The sequence below is a fragment of the Bos indicus genome, chromosome 11 (assembly GCF_029378745.1).
Source record: "Bos indicus isolate NIAB-ARS_2022 breed Sahiwal x Tharparkar chromosome 11, NIAB-ARS_B.indTharparkar_mat_pri_1.0, whole genome shotgun sequence".
NCBI classification, from domain to species: domain Eukaryota; kingdom Metazoa; phylum Chordata; class Mammalia; order Artiodactyla; family Bovidae; genus Bos; species Bos indicus.
Window position 1 is genome coordinate 6,803,872 of NC_091770.1, and position 19,386 is coordinate 6,823,257.

At 46.3% G+C, this 19,386-nt stretch overlaps 1 protein-coding gene across 5 annotated transcripts in view; it reads left to right on the forward strand.

Moving 5' to 3' along the window:
• Positions 1-19,386, forward strand: part of IL1R1 (interleukin 1 receptor type 1) — a 138,635-nt gene that overhangs the window by 66,731 nt on the left and 52,518 nt on the right. The window lies entirely within an intron of this gene.

The window sequence follows — 19,386 nt, forward strand, 5'->3', positions numbered from 1 at the left end:
ATGCTTGAAATCATAACACCTTCCCCACTTGTCTTTTGGGACCAAAAATAACTGCACAAAGCACCTACTATGTGCCAGCTGCAGCAGTAAGCAGTTTACTTGTATGTCCACCATCCTGGCCAGGTGGGCCCTGTTATCCCCACGTGACTGATGGGAAACTGAGGCTGACATAGCCCTGTTGGAAAGAGTAGAGCTGGAGGCACCTTGAGCCTCCAGTGTGAAGTGTTTATGGCATCCCCACCACGCATATTTGTGGCTTCGTTCCCCTGTTGACATTGCAACAGGATGCTTGCATATGCTACTGTTGGTTACCTCCGATATCTCAGATCTTTAAACAGTTGCCACTGTCTTACTTCAGTCACTTCCGCACTGATAAAGCCGTCTTCCAGTCTCCATCCTAATATTCTTCTCATGTGTTCCTTGCCTCTTTATTTCTTTAGGTGAATCTTGCTGTGTTCCACAAAGGACGTGAAGCAGCTTGTTGCTTGTGGATATGTCTTTCCAGGTCTGCATGGCCCCTTGGGGATGTGTGATGTGGGTTTCTCAGAGACACTGCTATGTGTTGGGGCAGGTGGCACAGCTGAGCAGAAAACATCCTGAGCACTTGAGTTTCAAGAATTACTCTCATTTATTGAGACCTTGAAAAGGGGCTAAAACTGTTACCTCCTGGGAGTTTTTCTTCACAGTCATGGCAAAGGATGTGTTTGGGAAGTATTAATATCATGAAAAGAAATACAGACACAATTCTTTTAAAATTGCTCCTAGTAAGTATACAGCTCAGTACCAAGGAAATGTTTATAAGAAGGTAATGGTAAAAGCTGTAATTTGGTGCTGCAGTTAGAACTTTCTTTCAATAATTCAAGTATATCTAGTTAAAACATAAGCTCCTTATGGCACTTCAAAGATATGCCTTTAACCACAGAAGCCTCTCAATCACTTTGTGCTGTCATGCCAAGCTGGGATATTTACTATGGAAACCAAATTGCACTTTCTTTTTTTGTGTGGTACTTCTTTTTTTTTTTTTTTTAAATTGGGGTATAGTTGCTTTTCAATGTTGCATTGGTTTCTGCCATGCAATGAAGTGAATCAGCTGTACACATATATGCCTTCCCTCTTGGACCTCCCTCCCAGTCCCCCACCCCCAAGCATCCCACCCCTCTAGGTCATCACAGAGCACCAGGCTAAGCTCCCTGTGCAACACAGCACTATTTCACACATGGTGTGAAACACACAAATAGCCATCTATTTCACACATGGTGGTATGTACTTGTCAATGCTCCTCTCCCAGTTCATCCCCCAGCTGTGGCCAAAGTCTGTTCTCTACGTCTCCATTTCCACCCTGCAGATAGGTTCATCTGTATCATTTTTCTAGATTCCACGTATATGCATTGATATATGTCACTGAGGTTTCTTTCTAGAAGCTAGTCTGATGTAGAGAAATTTAAAACAATAAACTGGCAATAGCAGAAAAAAATATTTTCTAAGTTTCAGCAGATTAAAGGATAGGCAACATAAGAGAAAAACAAATATTGCACTTACTTTGATCTGCTGAAAATCGGAAAATAAATTGTGTGCAGTTGGCGGGTTAATGTTTTAAATCACTGCGTCAGACTAACTTCTGGAAAGGAGACCCAATGACACAGTTGCACAATGTGATTGTAACTTCCCCGAAGTGCCAGGTGTCGAAAGACACCCTCTTGGCCTTGGCATGGACAGAATCTGGAACATCTTAGCAGAAATTACATAACGAGAGCAGACCCAGAAATCTTGGCTGTAAACCACTCTCATGGTCATAAACCATTCATAGGCCCCCTGTGGGGGCTCCTGTGGGAACTCGGGACCCGAAGCCTAGTCCTGAGGTGGCTCAGTTGGGACACCCCTGCCCCCAGGTTTCCGGGTTTTCGTTTCATTCACCTTCACCTGCTTGGTTGGCCTTGTCCACCTGCATCTCTGTCCGGAGGATTTAACATGAAAACATTTTAGCATGGAGACTTGGATGTGTGTGTTGTGTGAGTGTGTATGTTGTGTGTGTGGGGTGGGGAGGGGTTGTGTTTGCTGTGTGTATTTTTGTGTATGTTGTATGAGTATGTGACTGTGTTGTGTGTGTATTGTACGCTGTGACTATTTTGTATATGTTGTGTAAGTATGTGTTTTATGTGTATACGGTGTGTTGCGTGGCTGTTTTCTGTGTGTTTTGTGTGAGGGTGTATTGTTTGAGTGTGTGTTGTGTTGTATCTTTTGTGTGTGTTATGCCTGTGTATATTGTGTGAGTATGTAGGTATCTGTTGCATGATGTTTGGTGTATGTGTTATGAATGTGTGTGTGTGTTGTGTGTGTGATTGCATGTTGTGAGACTGTGTGCTCTGTGACTGTTCTGTATGTTGTGCGCGTGAGTATATTTTCTGGGGCTTGTGTGCACTTTGTGAGTGTTTCACATGTGCGTGTGAGCGTGCTGTGTGCCTGCCCAGTGCCTGGCGCCACTTCCCTGAATGCCAGGTAAACAACTGTGAGATGGCGGAAAAGCCCAGTTCCTGCCCGGTGAAGCTGGGGGTGCCGGCGCCCCGGCTGAGCCAGCAGGCCGCTGAGGCTGAGGACGGGACCTGTGTTGTGCTGACTCTTCTGTCCTCAGTGCTCTTCACAGGGAGGCGGCGCTGGGGGAGCCCAGCACAGGGGCGCAGTGGGGGTGAGTGCTGTGTAACGGGGCATGGCTTTGCTCTCAGGCCCAGACTCCTCGAGGCAGACACTAGTTTTCCAGCTTCACATCTCCCAGTCTGCGTAAGTCCCTTCCTTATCACCTTCACAGTGCACCGTCTGCCCACACCCTGCAGGATGTGGGCTCCACAGTGGGGGGGTTTCTGATTTGTTCTCGGAGCCATCCTAAATCCCCAGCACACTGCCCGGCAGGAAGCATGAGCTGCATAAATATTTACTGAATGGGCACAGGTCAGGATCAGTAAGTTCCAGCGTGTGAGTCCAAGGTGAAGGTTTTCAGTCCGGTGTGGGAGGCATTACTATATCTGCCACTGAGCCTATTTTTATTCTCAGTAACTCCTGGGAAATGACCTTTCAGAGCATCCCCCTCAGGCTTCCTCTGGTCCTCTCAGGTGGGTGCACATCTGCAGGGGTGGTGGAGGGGGGGACCCCCGCTCACACACCCCGCAGGGATGTCTCATTCTTCTGGGTCAGGTCGCAGCCTGTCCTTGGGTCCTTGTGGTCTCCGTGCCCCGTGTGTCTGTTGGGTGTGGCAGGTCTCATCAGGTGCGGGGCAAGAAGCCGCTTGGTGCCAACAGCCATGGGCTTTCCTATTGCCCCCCAGATGTGAGGCCCCTGGACTCCAGTCTCCTGGTTCCAGAAATCCTTGTTGGCTCCTCCCACTCTGCTGGTGGTGGCTCCCTGGCTCTGTGACTGCCCCCCGCCTGCCGCACCCAAGTGCCCGGCTAGAAGCCAGGTCTCTCTCTGAGCCCACCTCTCTGGGGAACTTCCACCTCCCAGGCCACCCCAGGGGAAGACCACAGCCCAGTGACCACAGGTTTCTAGCCCCACTTCCAGACTTAACCGTCAGAGCTAAGCTCTTGCGTCCTCCTCTTCCGCTTTCTGCAGGCTCTTCCCACAACCACTGGCCGTGTCCACCTCACCCTAGTCCAGTCCTGCTCACTCTCTTGTGTGTGGGTCCACTCTTCTTCCCTGATTCTTGAGAAGTAAAGACCAGTTTGAAGAGTTGCAAATAATTCCTTTTTGCCTCTTGACAAAGTCTGGAGTCTTTCCCACCACATTTGAAGATACATCTTGCAATAGATGATGTCATAGTTACTTGTCAGCATTTTTTTTTTTTCCCGTTCCCATTGCACATATCACAATTAAGGACATTTTAGCCTAGGCTATAGCCTGGCCATGGCCTTAAACTCTACTGTGGAGTTCAAAGATGAGCAATACCTTCTTTATTCCAGCCTTTGTCTTCCTTTCCTTAAGGTAATGGGTGCCTCTCATTCAAAGGTAGAAGCTGCCAGGCAACCAGAAACAATGAAAGAGTGACCTAGAAAGAATATAGTTATTTAATACAACCCTACCTCAGATATGGCCCCCACTACTGAGGCAGGGGAAGGTTAGCTGAGGATGTAGAGGAACATGGCGGAACAGCTTTGGAGGATGACAACTGGACCCATCCCCTGGAGGCTCTTTCTTAGCTACTCCCCAGCTATCTGGAAGGATCAGTGCATGTTTTTTAGCAGGTGCTATCTTCTGTCTGCCAGACAATTTGCTGCTGCTGCTAAGTCATTTCAGTCGTGCCCGACTCTGTGTGACCCCAGAGATGGCAGCCCACCAGGCTCCCCTGTCCCTGGGATTCTCCAGGCAAGAACACTGGAGTGGGGTGCCATTGCCTTCTCTGAACAACTTGCTAGGAAAACCATACTAGAGCATTTTCTCTTACAACTTCCTGTATCATCTCTGCATGAAGGATAATTTTTTTTTTATTTGGACCATTTTTAAAATCTTAAAAAAAATTTTTTATTTTTATCTTTTTTAACACTAAAAGCATTTTGTATTGGATATAGCTGACTAACAATAGTAGTTTCAGGTGAACAGTGAAGGGACCCAGCCATACACATACATGTATCCATTCTCCCCCAAACCTCCTCCCACCCAGGCTGGAGCATAACATTGAGCAGAGTTCCATGCGCTGTACAATAGGTTTTTCTTGGTTGTCCATTTTAAATATAGGAGAGTGTACATGACCTTCCAAAAGTCCTTAATTATCCCTTCCCCTCAGCAACCACAAGTTCATTTTCTATCTGTGAGTCTCTTTATTTTGTAAGTAAGTTAATTTATATAATTTCTTTTTAGATTCCACATATAAGGGGTGTCATATATTTCTCCTTCTCTGGCTTACTGCACTCAGAATGACTCTCTTTAGGTCCATCCATGTGGCTGCAAATGGCCTTATTTCATTGTTTTAAATGGCTGAGTAATATTCCATGGTATATATGTACCATGATGTGGACCATTTTTAAAAAGTCTTCTTTGACTTTGTAATGATTTTCCCTCTGTTTTATGTTTTGGCTTTTTGGCCTCAAGGCATATGGGATCTTAGCGTCCCAACCAGGGCTCTTTGCCTGCATTGGAAGGCAAAGTTTCAATGCCTCGACCACCAGGGAGGTCCCCAATGAAGAATCATTCTTAGGTGGGGTTTTGTCTGCCACAAACAGTATCTCCATCCTCCTTGGTCATAGGTCTTGGTAACCTTATTTTTGTTTCTGGGAGTGAGAACTTCCCCAGGAAGTAAAGGGGAGGATTTCTGATGTGTGTTGAGAGCAGTCATAAAGACGGGCTCAGAATTACGTCACGTTTCGCAGCCAGAGTGTACACTGGTATACAGGTGAGGGGCGGGAGTCAGGAAGATGTTTACAAAGGAGAAGCACTAAATATGAAGTGCTTCCAGCCCCACTCTGGTACTTATTGCTCAGCCAGGTCAGCCAGTGCCGCTGTGTCAAGCCCTTCTTGTGGTCTTGACTGTAAAATATCTAGGCAGAGTTCACATGCATAAAGACAAGTTCTAAAAAGAATGCTCACATTCTCTGTGCTTTTAAAGGAAAGCTGAGCAAAGCCGAGAGGATCTCCTGGGGGCCCGTCTGTGCAAAAAAAAAGAAAACAAACCTGTGATGCTTGAGATGCTGCAAGACTTGGCATTTGAAGTAGTTCTCCTGGAAGATTTATTACTGGATAAGTCACAAATTTTGAATGAGAAATGGAATCAAGTCGAGGGTTGAGCAAGCAGACAACAAGCACAAACCAGAGAAAACAGTGCTTTCTTCTCCAACTCGTAGGTTTGTTCTAAGGGACGAGTTAAGAGGTTTATAACCATTTTTTAAGACTGAAGTATAGTTAATTTACCATGTGTGAGTTTCTGCTCTACAGCACAGTGATTCATTTGTACATGTTGTTGTTCAGTCACTAAGTCCTGTCTGACTCTTTGCAACCCCATGGACTGCAGCACACCAGGCTTCCCTGGCCCTCACCGTCTCCAGGTGTCTGCCCAAGTTCATGTCCACTGAATAGATGATGCCACATTAGAAGAAAAAAGAAAAAGATCCTGCAGGATGCAATGAAGTTCCGCTGTGCTGCAACTAAGACCCAACACAGCCACATAAACAACAACAAAAACAAACCCCCAAAAAGCCCTTATAAAAAAACATCCAGATTCGCAGGCACTCCCTGTAGAGTCTGCTCAGGAGACAGGACTATAGAAGGTCCAGGAGACTCTGGCGCACAGCCAGGCACGGGGCCCTCTGGGTCTACCCTGGGTTTGAAGGCACTGCGCTTCAGTAAATAGCGACAACAGTGTTAGTCCTCTTCTCAGCCCACTTGTGAGCCCCGGAGGCAAAGCCAGGGTTGGGAGAGCTGGTCTGAGCTCCTGCACACATCCTTCCTCTGGGCCTTTGCCTGCAGCAGCCCTGGAAATGGCTGACTGCTGATTCAAACATCAGGTTTCTCTCCTCTTCTCACTTCCCCATGGGGTCAAGGTTGAGAAACACTGTGCTCCATCCTGTGAGTCCCATTGGCTGAGTCAGGTCTCCATCTTCCTTCAGAATGATCCAGTATAGGACAGTGTTAGTAGCTCAGTCATGTCTGACTCTTTGCAACCCCAAGAACTCTAGTATCCATGGAATTCTCCAGGCAAGAATACTGAAGTGGGTTGCCATTTCCTTTTCTAGGGGATCTTCCCAAGCCAGGGATTGAACCCAGTTCTCCTACATTGCAGGCAGATTCTTTACCATCTGAGACACCAGAGAAGCCCTCCCAGTATAGGAAAGTTGTTCTCAAACTCAAGGCCTGCATGTTCATGAACAGTGCATGGTGAGATGTAACAAAGACAGCTGAAGATTCCTCTCAAGGGCTGTGACAAAGAGTTGGGTAAGAAGAAGAAGTATTATTCAACAAGGACCTACTGTACAGCACAGGAAACTGCTCAGTGTTTTGTGGCAGCCTTGCTGGGAGGGGAGTGTGGGGGAGAATGGATACATGTGTATGTATGGCTGAGTCCCTTTGCTGCTGTCCGTCTGAAACCATCACAATATTGTTAATCGGCTATACTCCAATACGAAATAAAAAGTTAGATGAAAAGATGCTAGTTGCTCAGTCATGTCCGACTCTTCACGACTCCATGGACTGTAGCCAGCCAGGTTCCTCTGTCCATGGGGTTCTTCAGGCAAGAGTACTGGAATGGGCTGCCATTCCCGTCTCCAGGGGATCTTCCCGACCCCAGCATCAAACCCGAATCGCCTGCATTTGCAGGCATATTCTTTGACATCTGAGCTACCAGGAAAGCCCCTGAAAGAAGATAAAGTATTATTAAATGGAAGGGACAAAAAAAAAAAAAACAACCCTGAAATCAAGTAAAAGAGCTTTCAATGTACAGAGTTCAATGATATTCATTTTCCATGATGTGCATCTACCACATGTCAGGCTTTCTTCCAGATAATGATAATGCGATGGTGAATAAAACGAACCAAATTCCCATCCTCCTGGGGGCACACATGCTAGTAGAAACAGACCGTGAGTAGACAAGACCATGAAGGACCGTGTGCAGTAAGTGAGATGCAGACACGTGCTCTGACGCGCCAGGAGAGGCTTCAGCAGAGCAGGAACGTGTGTGCGCATGCGCATGCTCGGGGGCCATCTCACAATTTGAGATGCTTACTTGGCAACGAGGAGGGAATTTCTCTGGCAGAGGCGATAGGGAGTTTAATTGTGTAGGAAGGACAGGAAAGAGAGATTGCAATTGTTCAGACAGGAAATGATTCAAATTTGGGCAAAGCTTTTTAACAATGAAAAATGAAGAGAAACAGAACCACTTCAGCGCGGCAACACTTAACGTTTCAGAGTTTGCGTGAGGAAGGTTGAGAAACTTGTGGTTGCCAACCACCGTTTTGTTTCCCTGAAGCCCTTCGCGGTCTTTGAGTACTGTTTAGATTTCGGCTCCTGAGAGTCCTTTGTGATGTTGACTGTATTTAGTGTCCTATCACCTGAGACCAAGCTATTTGTACCTTTCATCCCTGATTACTTTAGACTGGAGTATTTGTGCAGATAATCCCCGCTTTTTAGCTGTGGCTTTGGTTAGTGTTTTGGAATGAGAAACTTATTGGCTGGTGTATATACTAGTGTATCTACCCTTTTAGTCAGAAATATGGATCCACTCATTGCCAGAAATATCCCTATTTCAAAATGGGATCACATTAGGAGTTTATGGCTCATAAAGCTTCAGTAATATTTGCTTCTTTGTATAGTATTATTCGGAGAAGGCAATGACAACCCACTCCAGTACTATTCAGTTAAAAATATTCTCAGGTACATTCATTATCTGTAAGCTTCTCAGTTACCCTGTGAAGTTTCTCTGTTAACAGGGCAGGAATGTTATACCCTTCCATAGATTCACAGAGCCTGAGTGGATTGTTGTTTTGTCACTAAGTCATGTCTGACTCTTTCTGACCCCATGGACTGTAGTCTGCCAGGCTCCTCTGTCCAAGGGATTCTCCAGGCAAGAATACTGGAGTAGGTAGCCATTCCCTTCCCAGGGGATCTTCCCAAAACAGGGATTGAATCCGGGTCTCTGGCATTGCAGGAATGAGCCACCTGCAATGGCTTTACCGGCTGAGCCACCAGGGAAGCATCTTTATTCCTGCCCTGCAAATAGGTTCATCTGTACCATTTTTCTAGATTCTCCATACATGTGTTAATATGTGATATTTGTTTTTCTTTTTCTGACTTCCTTCCTTCCCTCTGTATGACAGACTCTGAATGGATGTTCTACGAAAGCATCTAACTCATTGTCAGATATGTGTATGTCCTGATGTTTGTGTGTCCTTCCTGTATAATCAGTTACTAAGTTTGGGTCAGATCCTCATGTAAAGAGTTGACTCATTGGAAAAGACTCTGATGCTGGGAGGGATTGGGGGCAGGAGGAAAAGGGGACGACAGAGGATGAGATGGCTGGATGGCATCACGGGCTCGATGGATGTGAGTTTGAGTGAACTCCGGGAGTTGGTGATGGACAGGGAGGCCTGGCGTGCTGGAATTCATGGGGTTGCAAAGAGTCGGACATGACTGAGCGACGTGAACTGAACTGAGATTTGGGTCAAATGAACAGTTAGGGACCCAGTGGTGAGGTAAGCTATAAATGCCACTGACTGTCTTGCACACCCTTTGAGAAACTCAGGCTGGGATTTGTGTAACCCAAGAGAGCAGTTCAGATCACACTGGTGAATGAGGGCACGGTTTCTTAGGGAGGCTCAGAGGGGCTGCTGTTTAGTTCCATTTCAAAGTCTGGGTAACAGGTGAAGCAGCCATTGTTGGGGTGGTTCTCCCTTCTCACCCCTTGATCTTCCCTTGATCCTTGCTTCTGGGAAGCTGCTTCCTTGAACTTCATGGTAGTCTCCATAGAGCCACCCAAGCTTTTTTAAAATGAATTTTTGGCTGTGTTGGGTCTTCATTGCTATACAGGCTTTTCTGTAGTTGTGCTGTGCAGGCTTCTCGTGGTGGTGGCTTCTCTGGTTGAGGCTCCTGGGTTCTAGAACACAAGCTTAGCACTTGTGGCACACAGGCTTAGTTGCTGCACAGTATGTGGGATCTTCCTGGACTAGTGATTGAACCCATGTCTCCTGCACTGGTGGGTGGATTCTTTACCACTGACCTTCAGAGAAGCCCTCCCCAAGCTTTTTGCAGAACAGAAGTTCTCAAACTTGTGATTTAAAGACCTCCTTTCACTTTTAAAAATTATTGCAAACTTTAAACTTAAAAAGATCTGTTTATGTGGATTCACTATTGATATTGATCTAGAAATGAAACTAAATATTAAAATGAATTTTTATTAATCATTGAAAATAGTAACTTCATTACCTGTTACCATAAGTCACATCTCCTTTATAAAAATTATTAGATTTTTAAAACAAAGTTTAAAAATAGAATTTTTTTCTGGCATTGTTTTATACTGTTTCCATTGTTGTGGAAATCTCACTAATATTTGGCTCAGCAGAAGACAAATTCTTGTATCTGCACCTAGTCTTTGAGATATTATAGGTCATGTGGTTTCTTGTGATATTCAACCCTGAGTATTCATTGGAAGGACTGTTCTGAAGCTGAAGCTCTGAAACTTTGGCCATTGGATGTGAAGAGCTAACTCACTGGGAATAAACCCTGATGCTGGGAAAGATTGAGGGCAGGAAGAGAAGGGGAGGGGGCGCGGCAGAGGATGAGATGGTTAGATAGCATCGCCGACTCAATGGACATGAATTTGAGCAAACTCCAGGAGATAGTGAAGGACAGGGAAGCCTATAGTGCTGCAGTCCATGTGGTCCCAAAGAGTCGGACATGACTGGGTGACTGAACAACAATAACAAAAGCTTCTTGTGAGAAGACATGTGCAGAAAAAGAACAGGCTATCTTTGAATTAGTATCATAGTAGCTTTGACTTTGTAGACCTCCTGGGTGGGTCTCAGGGACCTTTGAGAACCACTGTGTGCTTCACTGTAGCCCACCAGGCTCATCTGTCCATGGGGATTCTGCAGGCAAAAATACTGGAGTAGGTGAGGGTTCCCATTTCCTCCTGCAGGGGATCTTCTCAACCCAGGGATCGAACCCTGGTCTCTTGCATTGCAGGTGGATTCTTTACCATCTGAGCCACCAGGGAAGCCCCTTGAAAACTACTAATGTAGAATATCTTTTACTCTTTAACAATCTTTTATCAACATTCATACAATTTCCTCTAAACATCTTCCTCCTGATGCTTGTGTTCAAATGACCGTGATGGCTAATAAGTCTTTCTTCAGTATTCTTGGGCTCAGCAAGACTGGAGACAGTGGATTCATAGGCCGCCCCTTCTCTCTCCCCCTTCACTTTCCTTCCTACCTTCACAACCTGGGGAGCTTTTCTTGTTAGAACCTGGCAATCACCAGGCTGTTTTTCACTTGAGATCATTCACAATCTACTTGTTTCCCCAAAAGTCTTGATCCTGGCTAATATTCATTATTTCTGGTCTATGTTTATATAAATATTCTCAAAGCATTTCCAACCAAAATTGAGAGAACATTTTTTGAGATGTTTAAGGAATTTGAGGCATGCTCATGGCTGACTGTCATATCTGTGAACTTGCAGAAACTGTAGCAGAATTCTGCTGCCAGCCAAGAATGAGTCAATGGGCCTGGATTGTAGGCAGATTCTTTACCATCTAAGCCACCAGGGTAGACTTTCCTTAGCCTACACGTTGACTAATTCTGACATCCAGGGTAGTGATATGGTTGATATGAGTGTTTTGGGACAGAGAGCAGAGAGATTCCCCATCCTCCCTCCAAATACGTGGTTCTAATCCCTGAAGATATTATATTTACCAGAGAAACGAAAAATATAGATATGAAATAGTTATGGACAAAGCATTATATTTATGAATGTAAAGTAATTATGTTGTTGTTCAAGTTATTCAGTCATGTCCTACTCTTTGTGACTCCATGGGCTGCAGCATGCCAGGCTGCTGCTGGAGTTTGCTCAAACTCATGTCAGTTACTAATGTTTAAAATAGCTTCATGCTTCTAGAGGCTACATGTATTGGGTAGCACAGATCTAGAGGAATACAAGAAGGTATCTTTGGTGCCCATACAGAAGTCATACTCAGGGAATCTTCTGTGTCTCCTGCCCAAAACTGGTCCCAAGTCTGAATATTTTATGCAGTTATTGAGGAATTAAGATCATAAGCTTCTACTATGGTCACTCTTGGGATGACTCAGGGCCCCGTGGCATTGGCTTTCTCCGAGGTCAGTACCAGCTGTATTCTTGACCACAGGCTGAGCCCATCAGTAGGTCTAGCCATCCCAGAGTTGGGATGGCTCAGCATCGTCCATCAAAGCTCTTAAGTTAGAGACTTACTAATAAGAATGCAAGAGGCAAAGAAGGCCTCTGTGGTCCTATGGCCTCATCTCCCAACACTTGGACCCAGCTCCATTCTCCCTGGGGGCAAAGTGAACAGGGGTGACTGTTGGACAGCAGTTCACCAGCTTCCAAGTTTTTGCCATATTGTTTTGAGAAAAGACAAGAGAAAGGAATAGGTGAGTGTTAATATAACCTTTCAGAGAAGGCAATGGCACCCCACTCCAGTACTCTTGCCTGGAAAATCCCATGGACGGAGGAGCCTGGTAGGCTGCAGTCCATGCCTTTGGAAATTAGGGAAACGATTAAACAACTAGGCATTCTTGAGTCTGCCCAGATTTTCTTCTGCTTCTGATGTCAGAAGTCATGGCCTCGCATTACTCTTCTAAGTATCTTCGCTGACAGAGGCTTACTTCTCACGGGTTGTACTATTTCTTGGAAAATCATGGAATAAAAACACTAGAAACTAAATCATTCTTGCAGTTAGCATTTGCTGAAAAGTACAAGATTATAAGCCACTTCTCTTACTCTGAATAGTGTATTTAAAGCTAAACCTATTTGACCATCTCATACCTCTCATTTTTCCTTTATTTGCTGGTGAGATAGATATTAAGGAACTCTGTGACTAGGCAGTGTTCAGAGGTGACGATGGAGAAAAGAGATCAGTGTCGTTTTAATCCTGGGAGATGTCGCAGGCTGGGCTGACTTGCCATGGTTCAGGACGGGCCACGGAGAATCGTGGCACATTCCTGAGTGTGGCCATTGCTTCTGGTCTGTTATTGTGCTACAAACTCAGTGACTTAAAAAAACAGTGTATTATTATCACTCATGCTTCTGTGGGTTGAGGGGACTCAGCTGGGAGGTTTTCCTTTGGTGCCCCTCCCGGGTATGTAGTAAGATAGTAGCTGACTAGAGTTGACTGGCTTAACATCTAAGATGGCTCTCCCATGGCTGGGGTAGGTCCTGGCTGTCAGCCGGGGCTGTGGACTGGGGTATATCTATGTGGTCTTTATGGAGTTTAAGGTTTCTAATAGTGCGGCAGTCTCTGGAGAGTAATACTTCTTACTAGGTAGCTTTGGGCACCAAGAGAGTCCTCCAAGAGACTCAGGAAGAAGCTGAAAGGTTTCTGATGATCTTGTCTCAGAAGTCCCAGAAATCCTATTCTACCTCATTTTATTGGTTAGAATTGGTTGGGTAAGTCACTGATTTAAGGGGATGCCAGATTCAAGGGAAGGGAAATCTGACTTTGCCTCTAAATTAAAGGAGGAGTAGAGAATTTTCATCCACCTTTAATATATTTGTTTAGTCACTCAGTCGTGTCCGACTCTTTGGGACCCCGTGGACTGTAGCCCGCCAGGCTCCTCTGTCCATGGGATTCTCCAGGCAAGAATACTGGAGTAGGTTGCCATGCCCTCCTTCAGGGGCTCTTCCCAAGCCAAGGATTGAATTTGCATCTCCTGTGTTGATAGGTGGATTCTTTACCACTGAGCCCCTGGAAAATCCCTTTAATGTATTACAGTGATCATGTTGAAGGAAACCACTTAAAGAAATTAATTTGGCAGTTATATTCCAAAAGGATCAAAGGGTTGAGAGATTGCAACATCTGGATTTTGGAAGGTGCTTGGGTGCTTGGGGAAAAAAGGGAAGGTGACCAGTTCCAGAATCTTGTAGAAAACCAGTGATGCCGGGACCGTGTAGGGTTACAAGGAAAGAACATTAGACTGAGAACTGTGTTTAAGGAAAGCGGTACTCTTGTTACGTATTTTGTGTATGACTAAGCACAAAAGGTTCGCTCAGCCCTTTTCTTTTTGATGACGCAGGGAAGTTGGTAACGGCTGCCTTTTGGATGGTGATAGATGACGTGGTCATACGTGGTTTTGTGTTATGTGTTGAAGCAGTCACCAAGTCAAAGACAGCCTGGTATAAAAGAGAAGGCCCGCCAGTCCAGTTCTGCTAGGTTGCTAACAATTCTTGGAAGTTACTAAGGCAGTCGGCCATTGGAACTTGCTGTGTTCTTTCTGCGCTAACATGGCAAAAACCAGACACTAGAAGTCTCCGTGGCCATTTACCTTCATTGAACAAGATGAAAGCTGCAATTAGAACCAAGAGTTGGCAGCGCTGCCTGCCGTGTGTGTCTTTTCTTCTTCATAAAGGAGGTTATGTGCATGTGTGTGCGTGCTGTCGTGTCTGACTCTTTGCAACCCCGTGGACTAAAGCCCAGCAGGCTCCTCTATCCATGGGATTTTCCAGGCAAGAATACTGGAGTGAATGTCCATTTCCTCCTGCAGGGGATCTTCCCAGCCCAGGGATTGAACCTGTGTCTCTTGCATCTCCTGTATTGGCAGTCGATTCTTTTACCACTGTGCCACCTGGGAAGCACACAAAGGAGGTTAAGAAGTAGTTTATTTTCCATGGAAGTTTTCTGATATTTTATACTTTCTCCCCGGCTCTCCTCTTCTAGTTCACGTGTAGCTGTCTGATTGGTAAAATTCTTAACAATCAGAGGAACTTGAGTAGAAAGATGATCACAGAAATTTCCATGTCAGGAGGAAGTTTTTCATGCTAACAATTTTTAAATTAAAAAAGTAAAGGAAAAATTGACCTAAAGAAATGAATACACGTTCATTCCTTGGGCACTTAACAGTGAGTCCAACATGATGAAGGTCCATATGCTGGCTGTTTGACCTGTGCTCGTGATTGACATCAGAGCCATTGGTCTCCACTGGCTTCTTGTCCAGTTTCACGAGGGCGCTGAGATGTCCATCGTCCACCTGAACTTGTGGAATTTGCGCTCATTGTGGAGTGATGGTGCTGAGATACATCATTGATACGCAGCTTTTCCCTGAAGAGTCAGAACTGGAGGAGATGCCAGCACTGCTCAGGCCCACAGGACTCCTCAGAACAGTGGGTGGCAGCTCATCGGCGCTGTGCTTACTGACACCACGGCTGCTGCCGCTATGTGAGTGGGAATGCCTGTCCCTGCTGGGGTGGTAGCAGTTGGAAGGAAGTTCCTTGTGCTTCTCCTTAGGGTCCTTGCTAATATTGTGGGCCCGAATGCTTGCCCATCCCACGGCCTTCATCAGAAGAGCTGTGTCCTTCTGAAGAAGAAACTTTTACACTTACGTGTAAACTTTACGCGTAAACTACTTATGTGGAGAAAGGAAGCCTCCAGCTCGTTAAAGCTACGAAGCTGCGGTGACAGGACGTAGAAAGAGACGTAGATTTAAAAAGTCATTATTTGGAGGCCAGTGGATGGAAAATGTGTGAACGGAGCAGAAAAACTAGACCGTAGAAGGAAGTCCATCTAGGACAGTGGTTTTTAAACCCTTCTCAGGGAACACTGTGGTTCTGTGAACACTTACCGGCAGTTCCATAAATAACAACAACAAAAAGAACCAGGCGTAGCCAGAGTCACAGAGGCCCCTTGTGCGAACATGTAATTTTTGAAAAACTTTTCCACGACTGAAGTCAGCTTAGCGTGTGAAGCCTCATTTCCATCTGATGCCAGCAAAAAAAAAAAAAAAAAAAAATCTTGGCAATACAGAGTTGTTTAGTCTGCACTGGGTTACGGCTCAGTCTCTTTGCATAACCTAAGAGAATCTGTTCAGAACTCTTCCCTCTTCAAGCAGCTTGTTTTCCTCTGGATGGTAACTGGGATTCTTCGGACGTGATGGAGGTGGAGGTAGGGAAAGCTTTCGGCTTGTCCTGGGGTCCGGATAAGGGTTCTGCCTGAAGGTCATTCTCTGGACTTACATCCCCCAGTGGAGATTGAGCTTGCTCTGCTGGTCCCAACCTGTGCCAGCTCATCTCAGCCCCGCTGATGTCCCCTTGGAGGGTCTGGGACTCTGAACACTGGACCTAGCGAGGCAGCCTGGCCCAGGCCCAGCATTTCTGTTGTCCAGCTGCCCCTTGGCCTGGGCCATGCCGGACCCAAGTCTTTGCTATGACATGGGTGGTGTCCAGGGCTACACCTTGGGGAGCCCAGGGATTCTGGTCTCTTCCAGAGTCCCCTCAAGCCTCCTCTCTCGGGAGGAGGCCAGGGTCTCTCTTTTGTTTGGTGGCAGGGGAGAATGGGGTGCTGAGTCTCCTCTCAGTGACTGTCCAGGGTCAGCAAACACCAGGCATCTCTTCTCTGCTTTTCTTCTTGCCTCCTGCTGAACGCTGCTCCTCTGGGTGGGAAAAATACCTTGTGCTCTTTACATGAATGTACATCCTTCTGAACTCGATGGTTTATGATATAAATGAGAGGCTCAGAGTTCACCAGCATTTTAGCTTTGGGGAGTCAAGGAAACAAGCACATAAACGCTCCCTCTTTAGAGCTGTCATGTCTGGCCTGAATGTTCACAATGGGCAGTCTTCAAAGTGTCATGCCTCATTGGTCATGGGCAGCGTCTTGTGTTTCAGACCATGAGAGCATGCTGTACCAGTCAACCAGGTGCTGTTTCTTTCATGCATTGTAAGATGGTCCTCCTGAAGAGGGTCACATGATCTGAGGAGCTTGCCAGGTAGGAGAGAGACTGAAAATTCTCAGGGAATACAGTCTTTCTTAGACTTCCCTGTAGCTCAAATGGTAAAGAATCTGCCTGCGATGCAGGAGACTAGGGTTCGATCCCTGGGTTAGAAAGTACCTCTGGAGAAGGGAATGGCAATCCATTCCAGTATTCTTGCCTGGAGAATTCCATGGACAGAGAAGCCTGCCAGGCTATAGTCCATGGGGTCGCAAAGAGTCGGACACGACTGAGTGACTAACACACACAGTCTCTGTTAAGGAAGGTGGTCTGGGGGGTAGCAGGCAGTCGAGTCTCCCAAGTGAGAGTCTCAGAGATGGGAGGGGAGTGAGGGACACACACTCCAGAAGTGTTCTGTTGTTTCTGTTGCTCACACACTTTTGTCAAACTACATGTGTCGTCATTTTCATGAAAGGTCTCTGACTTAAAGTATACCCTGCATCTACAGTATCTGTGTGATGCTGAGACCAGAGCGGACAGTGACTTATGTGACAGCCTCCACCTTCTGAAGCCTCCAACCCAGGGTGGACCAGGGCAGGTGGACACACCTGTTACCTAGGAAACAGAGGGAGGACGAGCCAGGGAAGGCATTCAGCACAGCTGAGTGAGGGAGATGATGATTTCAGGATCCCAGCAAAACAGTGGTCACAGGTGAGAAGGGCAGGCCTTCAGGTCTCATCCCCACAATGGGGGGCTGTTTGAGGGTCCTCCTTGGGTCTAGGGGCCCAGGCATCTAGCAGAACAGCTGGGGTATGGGTTTGTCCGAGGCATCAGAACATAAAGAAAAATGAAAATGTAATTATTATTTCTATATGATCGCACAAATCAATTTTACTTTCTACTTGTAAATGACTTTAAAAACTTCCATTGCATAAACAGTAAGACAGTTGTATCACTTCTGGGCTAGTTCTGCAGTGTTGAGCTGGTCCCCCCATGTCAGTTTCATTAACTGCCACTTGGACACATGCGATGAAGCAGTTTCAAGTGGAAGATGCAGAGAATCGGCAGCACTGTAGGTCTGGACACACACTTGTTTGCAATCCTGCACACGTGTTGCAATCACCTGGGTCTACGGTGACACGTGTTGTTCAGTCTCTAAGTAGTTCTGACTCTTTGCAACCCCATGGACTGCAGCACCCCAGGCTTTGAGTTTTCTCAAACTCATGTCCATTGAGTTGGTGATGCCATCCAACCATCTCACCCTCTGTCGTCCCCATCTCTTCCTGCCTTCAGTCTTTCCCAGCATTAGGGTCTTTTCCACTGAGTCAGCTCTTTACATCATGTGGCCAAATTGTTGGGAGCTTCAGCATCAGTCCTTCCAGTGAATATTCAGGGTTGATTTCCTTTAGGATTGACTGGTTGGATCTCCTTGCAGTCCAAGGGACTGCAGTGGCACTACTGGTAAAGAAATTGCCAGCCAGTGCAGGAGACCTAAGAGACAAGGGTTTGATCCCTGGGTCAGGAAGATCCCTTGGAGGAGGACATGGCAACCCACTCCAGTATTATTGCCTGGAAAATTCCATGGACAGAGGAGCCTGGTGGGCTACAGTCCATGGGGTTGCAAAGGGTTGGACATGACTGAAGCAATTTAGCGCACATGCACGGGAGCTTTCAAAATTCTGATATTTGGGTGTCAGCTGCAGAGATTCTGATGACGCTTATCTGAGCATCAGCAGTCCAGATCCTCTTGGTGATTCTAACATGCAGGTTGGGTTTTGAGAACCATCACCTAAATAGAAATTCACTACGAGATGGGACATGTGACGAGTTCTCATAATGCTTTATCAGCAGCCCCAAATTGAAGCCTGTTCCTCCGAGAAAGAGGATCCATATGAACTCTCAGTTCAGTTCAGTTCAGTCACTCAGTCATGTCCGACTCTTTGCGACCCCATGAATCGCAGCACGCCAGGCCTCCCTGTCCATCACCAACTCCCAGAGTTCACTCAGACTCACGTCCATCGAGTCAGTGATGCCATCCAGCCATCTCATCCTCTGTCGTCCCCTTCTCCTCCTGCCCCCAGTCCCTCCCAGCATCAGAGTCTTTTCCAATGAGTCAACTCTTCGCATGAGGTGGCCAAAGTACTGGAGTTTCAGCTTTAGCATCATTCCTTCCAAAGAAATCCCAGGGCTGATCTCCTTCAGAATGGACTGGTTGGATCTCCTTGCAGTCCAAGGGACTCTCAAGAGTCTTCTCCAACACCACAGTTCAAAAGCATCAATTCTTCGGTGCTGAGCGTTCTTCACAGTCCAACTCTCACATCCATACATGACCACAGGAAAAACCATAGCCTTGACTAGATGGACCTTTGTTGGCAAAGTAATGTCCCTGCTTTTGAATATGCTATCTAGGTTGGTCATAACTTTCCTTCCAAGGAGTAAGCATCTTTTAATTTCATGGCTGCAATCACCATCTGCAGTGATTTTGGAGCCCCCGAAAATAAAGTCTGACACTGTTTCCACTGTTTCCCCATCTATTTCCCATATGAACTCTGGAACCAGATAAAAGAAAAAGAAAAAAAAAAGAAAAATATCATCATTTGTGGCCTCAAGACAGGCATTAGAGCAGAAGAGCTGTGGCTGCTGGACGATTTATGCTTTCTTCCATCTCAGAATTATCTGGGGCAGCTGAAGTTGTCTCAGTTCCTGAGTTTCTGATGTAGATATCAAGAGATGGGTGAGGGACACCAGCGTCTGCCCAGGCGGGAAGGGATACAGGAAGGGGTGGTGTGTTCTATTAGGAAGGAAACAATCATCGTTGACTCCGTGTCTCCTGGGAGGTTGGCCTATGAAGTCCTCAAAACAAGCTGGGGGCCAGTCACTCGCTGGAGGCACAGACTGGAAAGGGAAGGGTTCCTTGGAACCAAGGGGGTGCACTGGGACCTCAGCCTCCTCCCTCCGCCCACCCTCCCCAGGGAGGTGTAGGTGTGACCCATTCATTGCATTCCTCTGAGTTCAAAACGAACTTAAG